This window comes from Pseudorca crassidens, chromosome 17, assembly GCF_039906515.1.
Source record: "Pseudorca crassidens isolate mPseCra1 chromosome 17, mPseCra1.hap1, whole genome shotgun sequence".
In the NCBI taxonomy this organism is placed as follows: domain Eukaryota; kingdom Metazoa; phylum Chordata; class Mammalia; order Artiodactyla; family Delphinidae; genus Pseudorca; species Pseudorca crassidens.
In genome coordinates, this window is record NC_090312.1 from 40,630,882 (window position 1) to 40,640,871 (window position 9,990).

Here is a 9,990-nt window from a genome sequence, read left to right on the forward strand (position 1 = left end):
TTGGGACTGCATTGCAGTGCAATTCTTCTCTCTGCTCAGTCCTTCAGCCTTCATTCCCCATAGTCATTGATCCCTAGAGCACTTGCCAATCAATTTTCTGCTGTGAGTCTGTTTCCCAAGGAACCTGACTAAGACAGTAGTGCTATACTAGAGGGCATGGAAGACAGATTGATAACATTTTAAAAATCCCTGAGCCAGGTATATGGGAGACTCTACTTAAAATGGATGTTGACAGAGCTCTGGGGGGGTTATCCCTAGGCTGGCAAGTCAGGAGCACCACATGGGTAATTGTTGACAATGAAAACCAAGTCACTCAATGGTCTGCCTCTAGATTTAGCTTAAACTCAGCTCTCCTTTAACATCATCATCATTACTATGATATCATAGTTATCATACACTGAGAGTTCAGAAACCATGCAAAACATTTCGCCGACCATCTAATGAGCCATTATAGCAGAGTGGTTGAGAGTACCAGGGATTAGACGACTCAGCGTTGAACGCCAGCTTCTCCATTTGATAGCAATATGGCTCCAGTGAGCCCAGCTTTCCAAGGCTCAGTTTCCTCATCTATAAAATAAGGATGGTATCTGTTTTATAGAATAACCCGTCATGTAGAACTCTTAATATGTGCTTGGTACAGAGCAAGCATTCCATAATTGTCAGCAACCTTAAAGCCTCATTTAATTCTTATAACAGCCCCGCATGAGGGTTTATAGCTGAATAAGCTGAGGTTCAGAGAGGTCAAGCAGCCTCCTAGGATCCAACAAACAGCTAAAAGGTGTCAGAGGTAGGATTTAAACCAAGCTCCTTCTGACTATAAAGTCTTAGCCCTTAACCATTATCCTGGCTTGCCTCACTTTGTGGGTATCCACGGGAGCAGTGAAGCCAGCACTGCCTTAAGCACAATGCAGAAAGAAAGAACAAATGAAAAGACACACGCAGAGTCTTAAAATCCCTGGGAAGGAAATGCAGGGGGGAGGGAGTTGCCACTGGTTCACCTGAAGGATGTCAGGCTTCTGAGCCTGAAGCTGTGTGCTGCTACGTGGCTCCCTAAATGGGGTAGTGGAAATCAGAGTCTCTCTTCTCGAGACAGCTAAGCCCTTCAGGAAAATGTTATTACAGGTCCATGATCTCTTATTCAAACATTTTGATTCAGACAGCTCTGAATACCAAAAGTTTTTCATCATTCTGACTTGACCCAGATTGACCTGAGCTCCCTGTCAGCTTTGCAGCTTCACAAAGGAATGAATAGTCATACACTTGCTGCAGAAATGTTCGTGTGATCATTTCCTGAGGTGTCAGCTACTGAGTTACCTTTCTAAAATCTGAGAAATCCCGAATTTCAGATGAGGGGTTGGGGGCCTTTAATTATTATCTCTGACAATTTTTGCTATTTACCAGAGCAGAGAACACAGACACACCAGATTTCATTCACGGAATGACTTTCATGTAAAGAGCTTTTATCCAAGAGCTCTTCAGAGGATCCCTTGTTCCCCACAAGGAAAAATAACCAGCCCCAGGCCATGCGTACCCATCCAGCTCTACCTGAAAGCAGGCCGGGTACCCTAGGTGGCTGCTGCCCAGTCTACTTCCCAGCACCATGGTTTTCCACTCTGTGTTATAGAATTGTCCTGCGTTGTTTTCCTACCCAGAAGGCTGATTCTGGTGTGACTTTGTGTAGTTTCGGGATAAGGGGGTTGAGGTGGAGAGAAAGTCGAGGCTGTGGGTGCAGAAGAGAGACAGGAATTGTGACCCTCCCCAGCCTCCAGTTCCTTTCCTGGGGCCTCTGGGGATAGCAGTCGTTTGCTCACAGTATTTTCCATATAATCCCAAAGTGTAAACTTTACCTATTTTGAATGCATGAATTCCACGCCATCCTTTCTCCTTCTTTACAAAACATCCAATAGACAAAATATCCAATGAGATACAGGCTTGGTCTTGTTTAAGATCACAGGTCTACGCTGCGAAGGAATAGAGTCCCTATAAGGAATAAATGGGCCGTATCTCAGTATTCCTGCTGAGTCTATTTTCTACCGTTGAAAACCACATGTAGCCACTTTGATGTGGGCTGAATAGGTGGGGCATCATTTTACCACATTTGTTTAGCTGCACTTTGGCAAATGTCAAGTCCAAGTCTGTGTATTTGGACAAAATGAGGTCAGCAGCCTCCTGATGGGCTTTCTGTCTGGCAGACGGCACCTTACCAGCCTCCTCTCCACTAGGAATTGTGGGACTCCTAGGGAAGCATCAAGTGATTAAGGTTCCTGGTTGCTTTCGTCTCTCCAGGGTAAATATCAGAGATCAGCCAGTACAGAAGATACTTGCCGCTACTCCAGCTCCAGAGCCCACCCTGAGTGCAAACTCAGTAAAGACTTGGAGCGTTTAAAGGAAAAAACTAAAAATGGGTCTACGTTCGGTCACTTCCAAATTATTCTCATTCTTACGGTCTATCCAGGGCCACGTCTCCTTCATTTCCTTTTCATCAGTTACCTATCTTTGGCCAACAAATGATCACTGGTGATTCCTTTTCCAATACATGGCTGGGAAGCAATGAGACAAAAAAACAAAATTGTTTTCTTGTTTGAGTTAAATTCAATTTTACAAACAAATTGAGTTTGTGCTAATGGCCAGGTATTCTGCTTGGTACTAGGGATAAAAGGACTGGGGATTACAGTCAAGTGATAGGGAAAAGACCAGTTGATTCCCAATGATGAAAAGTTAGCACAGATGCTACAGGAGATGTGAGAGTCACTCAACTTTGCCTTGGTGGGGGTGGTGGAGGATCAGGGAAGACTTCCTGGAGGAGGTGACAGCCATTCTAATAAGACGTTACCCAGGCAAATGGGTGAGAAGGGGGTGAAGACGTTGTATGCAGAGAATACTTCTCCAAAGGTTCTGAGGTGAGTACATGGCATGAATTATATTACATACAATTTAGTTTCAAATACTTCAGCCTAGACAGAGAGATGTATCTGTTACTTTTTTTTTTGATCTGTTACTTTTAATTTACCTCCTAGGAGCAATTTGTTAACATCTGAAGTGCCCTGCTCAGGCATACACATTCCAGAGTGTTTGTAAGCTTTGATAGATGCTAACTGGATGTCACACTCCAGAAGCACCTTCTACAAGAGCTTCGACCATCTTTTTTTCCTTTCCAGCTTTATTGAGATATTACTGACTTATAATATACGTAAGTATAAGGTGTACAATGTGATGATTTGATACATGTATATATTACAAAATGATTCTACAATAAAGTTAGTTAACACCTTAGCCCACTCACATAATTACCATTGTTTTTTGGGGTGATAAAAATTTAAATCTGCTCGATTAACAACTTTCAAATATATAATATGATATGGTTAATTATAGTCACCATGCTGTACATTGGATCCCCCGAATTTATTCATCTTATTGCTGGGAATTTGTACCTTTGACCAACACCTCTTACCTTCCCCACCCCCTGCCCTTGGCAATCATCATTCTATTCTCTATTTGTATGAGTTTGACTTTTTTAGATTCCTCATATAAGTGAGAACATAAAATATGTCTTTCTGGGGCTTCCCTGGTGGCACAGTGGTTGAGAGTCCGCCTGCTGATGCAGGGGACACAGGTTTGTGTCCTGGTCCCGGAAGATCCCACATGCCGCGGAGCGGCTGGGCCCGTGAGCCATGGCCGCTGAGCCTGCGCATCCGGAGCCTGTGCTCCGCAACGGGAGAGGCCACAACAGTGAGAGGCCCGCGAACCGCAAAAAAAAAAAAAAAAAAAAAAAGTCTTTCTGTATCTGACTTATTTCACTTAGCATAATGTCCTCAGGGTCCATCCATGCTGTTGCAAAGGCAGGATTTCCTTCTTTTTTATGGGTAAATAATGTTTGTATATATATATGATATATATATATGTTTGTATATCATATATATATTTGTATATCATATATATATCATATATATGATATATATACACATCTTCTTTATATAGTCACTTTATATGGAAACTTAGGTTGTTTCCATGTCTTGGCTATTGTAAATGATGTTGCGATGAACATGGGGGCACAAATATCTCTTTGAGTTGGAGTTTTCATTTTCTTTGGATATATACCCAGAAGGAAGGCTCCTGGATCATATGGTAGTTCTATTTTTTTTTTTTTTTTTTTTTGCAGTACGTGTGCCTCTCACTGTTGTGGCCTCTCCCGTTGCGGAGCACAGGCTCCGGACGCGCAGGTTCAGCGGCCATGGCTCACAGGCCCAGCCGCTCCGTGGCATGTGGGATCCTCCCGGACCGGGGCACGAACCCGCATCCTCAGCATTGTCAGGCGGACTCTCAACCACTGCGCCACCAGGGAAGCCCTCTATTTTTAATTTGTGTGTCTTCTTTGGAAAAATGTCTATTCAAGTCCTTTGCCCATTCTTAAATTGGATTGTTTGGTTTTTTGCTATTGAGTTGTATGAGTTCTTTCTATATTTTTGATATTAATGCCTTATCAGACAGTTTGCAAATATTTTCTTCTGTTCCATATTTGGTTTGCAAATATATTCTCCTGTTCACCTTTGTATTTTGATGATTTTTCCCTTTTTCGTGCAAAACCTTTTTAGTTTGATATAGTCTCACTTGGTTGTTTTCGCTTTTGTTGCTAGTGCTTTTTTTTTTTTTTGCGGTACATGGGCCTTTCACTGTTGTGGCCTCTCCTGTTGCAGAGCACAGGCTCCGGACGTGCAGGCTCAGTGGCCATGGCTTGCGGGCCCAGCCACTCTGCGGCATGTGGGATCTTCCCGGACCGGGGCACAAACCTGTGTCCCCTGCATCAGCAGGCGGACTCTCAACCACTGCGCCACCAGGGAAGCCCCCTGCTAGTGCTTTTAATGTCATATCCAAAAAAAAAAAAAAAAAATCTTTGCCCAGACCAATGTCAGGGGCTTTCTCCCTATGTTTTCCTCTAGCAATTTCATAGTTTCGGGTCTTGCATTTAAGTCTTTAATCCTCTTTAAGTTAGTTTTTGTGAGTGGTGTAAGATAGGGATCCAATTTCATTCTTCTGCCTGTGATGATCCAGTTTTCCCATCACCATTTATTGGAGAGACTATCCTTTCCCCACTGAGTCTTCTTAGCCTCCTTGTCAAAAATAGTTGGCCATATATACGTGGGTTTATTTCTGGGTAGAGTTTCAGCAATCTTTATCTTCCATCCTCACTAGAGAGTTTGTTCATTTGTATAATGGGTTTAGAAATAATTTTCATTGTTTAAATGAATGGTGAAAAAGATATGGTGGATAGCTAGAAATACAATATGGGCTCTCCATGGTTACATGAACAGAGTGTAAGAATTTTGCAAGCTCAAGGGCTTACACCCTTCACAATGGCTCGCCATGCCTAAGATTCCACCTAATCTCTGTGCCTCACTTAACAGATGAGGCTGTTGCCTGATTGTGACTAGTAGCCCAGATGAATTCTGCCACTAGAACATTGTCTCTGTGTCAGACAGAGAGCAAACTTAGGGAAAAAAGATTGTGCATGTTTGTAGTGCCTGCTTATTAGTAAATCTTTGTATGGATAGCAGAATTTGGTCTGGGTCTTGCTTTCAATGCAACCTACCCAATGCAACCAACCCCTTAGTTGGGCAGTCGTGGTAGAGGAGATCTATAATCCTCAGCTCCCTTTAACAGTGGTAAGCTATAGATACCCTGCACAAAAAGCCTAATAATTATAAGGAGCCAAATTGGCTGGAGTCAGCTTCCTGCAGCATGATTCCTTTGTTTGTTTTTAACAGCGCCAGCCGTCCTTCTCCACCACTCCAGTGGGGGAGTTATCCAAGGCAGCTCAATTCAACTGAGCGGCAGGAAGGACAGAATCCCATGGAAAGGAGCCAAAGTTCTATCAGGAAGACAATACCAGTTCTGACAAATCTGGAAGGTGATGCAAGGACAAAAATAACACCACTTGGTGACTGGGAGCTGAGAGCAAGGATGGAAAGGGGTGTGAGGCACAGGTTAGCATGATCAAGTCAGGACTGAGGCTGTGACCAGCAGGTGATTGCCAGAGCACATGTTTGTCATGGTGCCAGAACATATCATGCCTCTTAAAGGAGCCACATGCAGCTGGACACCAGTCAACTCTCCATAGTCAAGCTATTGCTTCACCACTCACCTCCCCTGAGTACAATGTGTGTCCTGTGTTTCCCATTCAGCTAATGGCATCACCACCCACTTAAGGATCATCTTGGGCATCTCCAATATCATCTTCCCAATTTTAATCAATCATCAAATCTAAAAACTTCTATCAACTAAGTATCTCGTGACCCCATCGCCAGTCGCCTTGGTTCTGGCTCTCAACATCTCTCCGTGGGACCGTTGCTGCCCACGCTGCAAGAGGTTCCTCGCCGTCTTCCTGCTCACAGCATCCCCTTCCTCTCTACCATGGCACAGCTGCCTCTCTGCCCCACATATTAAAACCCTTAGGAGGCCATGCCAGAGCATGGCGTATTAGAGCACTTTTATTACAAGTGATAGAAACTTTAGTAGGACTATTTGGGACGAAAGGGGGAAATGTATTGATTTACATAGCTGAATTGTGGGAAATAGACCTGTTGTGTCCCAGATATTTGAATCGGGGGCTTGAATACCATTGGAATTTTTTCTCTTTCTCTGTGTATTGTCAACATTGTCTTTGCCTTTTTCCACAAGCCTGGACCATGACCCCTGGCCCCTTGGAGCTCATATGTACCTAGTTGCTGGTACCACTAGAGTGGGTAAGGCCCCTCTTTTCTTCAATTCCAATTTGAAAATTTCCAGGGAAGAACTCCTACTGGTCTGGCCAGGATGATGGGTCCATCCCTGGTCTAATGAATACTGCTGGGACAGGGAAGGGAAAACCATGATTACTGTACATGTCCCTGGTTAGGGACCAAGAACATGATGTACCATCAACATTGATGAAAATGGATGTCCTTAGATAATCTACCAAAGTTCTCTGATAATCTACCAAAGAAAACATGGTCCAAATAATTTTCTTCCTGGCTGGCTAACCCCTAGCAGTATGGTACAGGAGTTAAGCCCTGATGCTCTGGAATAATATAGACGTAGGTTCAAATCCCAGCTCTCCCAGTTCCATTAGTTGTATGACCTTGGGCAATCCAGGGAATCTCAGTTTCCTTATCTGTAAAATGGGGAGGGACACATATATCAAGAGGCCCATGTGAACATTTAAGGAGACAGGCATCGAGAGCACCTAGAACGGAACCTGGCTCACAGTGGGAACTAGGGGAGCTCTTCCTGCCCACATGAGCGGGCAGCCTTCGGAAGGCAGCAGGGCCTCAGGCCACTGCCTGCTGCCAGCAGAATGAGATCAGGGTTACTCAGAGGAACAGACTGACCTGATTCACAGCACTCCAGTGAAGGGACCCAGCTGACACCCCAGAGAAGACAGTGCCAGGAAGAGGAGTTGCTTGGCACATAATATTCTCAGAAGCAAGGATGAGGGGTCCTTTCAAAGCACCCCGTCTCCCTGCCAGAGGAGGACAACGTCTGAGGGGAGGTACTTCTCCAGTGAGATGCTTATGATGCCGCCAGCCTCGCGGGTTACAGCCTGGAATCATCTCTTTATTAAATAATAATTAAGAGGCCCCTGTAAAGGGAATCTGGGTATAATTACCTGACTCATTAAGCTGCTCGGTCGAAACTGGGAGGCCGTTTTACTTCAGTGGCCCCACTCTTAGGCAATTTTCGTGTTTCTGGAAGCTGCAAGTGGAGTCTCACTTTTGTGGGGGGCCTCAGGCTCAAGGTCGTGTGTCCTCATCCCTCAAGAAGGCTCCAGCCAAGCCTATGATTCAAAGGGCGAGCCCTCCCCTTTCCTGTTCCGACAGATCTAAATTGGTCTTGGAACAGAACACAAGGAAAGGCGGAGGGACCAGCTGGGCAAGGAGTCAGCTCATTAGTAGCCACTATGGAGGTGCTGAAATGAAGCAAGTTAAAAGCATATTAGTTTAAGTGAGACTTTTCATCAATGAGGGGAGGCGTTTAGGTAGGAAGCCAATGTAATCATTTTGTGATGGGGCATAGTTTGGTAATTAATGGGGAGGTTGTCAGTATAATCTTGAGGGAGTCCCAGGAAATGAAGAAATCTATCTTATTAAGGAAAACCCAGGAGAAAAAGTTATTGGAATGCAGATAATTCACCAGCAAGGTGCTGGTAGCAGGTTTTTATTAGATGCATGAGTTGGGACAGTCTTTCTGCCCCAGCTGTGTTTTGTCTTTGCCCAGACCCACTACTTCTTTTTTTTTTTTTTTTAGTTGAAGTATAGTTGATTTACAATGTTGTGTTAGTTTCTGGTGTACAGCAAAGTGATTTAGTTTCTCATATATATAAGTTCTTTTTCATATTCTTTTCCATATTAATTTATTACAAGATATTGGCTATAGTTCCCTGGCTATAGTTCCTATACAGTAGGACCTTTGTTGTTGTTGTTTTCTATTTTATATATAGTAGTCTGTGTCTGTTAGTCCCAAACTCCTAATTTATCCCTACCCACTTTTTCCCTATGGTAATGGTAAGTTTGTTTTCTATGTCTGTGAGTCTGTTTTGTAAATAAGTTCATTTGTATCATATTTTAGATTCCACATGTAAGTAATATCATATGATATTTGTCTTTCTCTGCCAGACGCACCACTTCTCCTAATGGAAATACAGAGAAGAATAGAGAAGGTTGCAGGGGTCGTGAAGCAAGCACAGGTTTCTTTCTGCTTCTCAGAAGGGCTGGCCAGTGCCTTGGCCATGCTCCTCAGGAACGGGTGGGAAAATGAGCCTACCTGGTGGGCCAGCCAGGTTCCTGCTACCTGAAGCCTTGCCAGGGCTGTGCAGACTCCCAGTGACTGGAAAAGGAGTCTGAGGGAAAAGTCTTACAAAGGCACCCGTAGCACAGTGGTTAAGGCAGGGCTCTGGGGCTTCCCTGGTGGCTCAGTGGTTAAGAATCCACCTGGCCAATGCAGGGGACACGGGTTCGAGCCCTGGTCCGGGAAGATCCCACATGCTGCGGAGCAACTAAGCCCGTGTGCCACAACTACTGAACCTGCGCTCTAGAGCCCGCGAGCCGCAACTACTGAGCACACGCTCCACAACTACTGAAGCCCACGTGCCTAGAACCCGTGCTCTGCAACAAGAGAAGCCACCGCATCAAAGAGTAGCCCCTGCTCGCCGCAACTAGAGAAAGCCCACACGCAGCAACAAAGACCCAACGCAGCCAAAAAAATAAAAATAAAGTCAGGGCTCTGGAACCAGAATGCCCGCGTTCAGCTTTCTACTCGGGGTCACAGTGGTGTGTGACCTCAGGCCAGTGACTCAAACTTTCTGAGCTTCAGTTTCCTCACGTGTAACGGGGACAATAATTGTGTCTGCCGCATAGGGCCGTTATGATGATTAAATGAGTCATCCCACGGGAAGCATTAACAGCAGTACCTGGCACTTAAGGTCTGCTCAACAAGTGTTAGCTATGATCTAGGACTTTGCCATCCAGTATGGTAACCACTAACCACATGTGGCTATCGAGTGCTAGAAATGTGGCTAGTCTGGCTTGATGGGTGCTGTCGGTACAAAGTACACACAGATTTCAAAGACTTTGTATGAGAAAAGGAATATAAAATATCTCATTGATCGTTGTTCTGTTGATTAATTGAAGTTGATATTTCAATTGTATGTTGAAATAATAGCATTTTGGAATATACTGGGTTAAATAAATACATCCTATAAAAATTAATTTTACTTTCTCCTTTTATTTTTTTAAAATTTTGGTAAAAAAACACATTAACACACGTTTATCATCTTAACTGTTTTTAAGTGTACAGTTCAGTGTGTTAATTACATTCACAAATACAGCTCTCCAGAACTCTTTCATCTGGCAAATCTGTAACACCATGTCCATTAGATAACAGCTCCCCTTTTCCTTCTCCCCCCTAATCCTTGACAACCACCATTCTACTTTCTGTTTCTAAGACTCTGACTACTTT

At 44.1% G+C, this 9,990-nt stretch overlaps 1 long non-coding RNA gene across 1 annotated transcript; it reads left to right on the forward strand.

The window, feature by feature from the left end:
* Positions 1-1,661: 1,661 nt before the first annotated feature.
* Positions 1,662-9,717, forward strand: LOC137210118 (uncharacterized). The gene is made up of 4 exons (XR_010936266.1): positions 1,662-2,900; positions 3,018-3,190; positions 4,160-6,740; positions 8,649-9,717. It is a non-coding gene; the product is annotated as an uncharacterized lncRNA (long non-coding RNA).
* Positions 9,718-9,990: the final 273 nt, after the last annotated feature.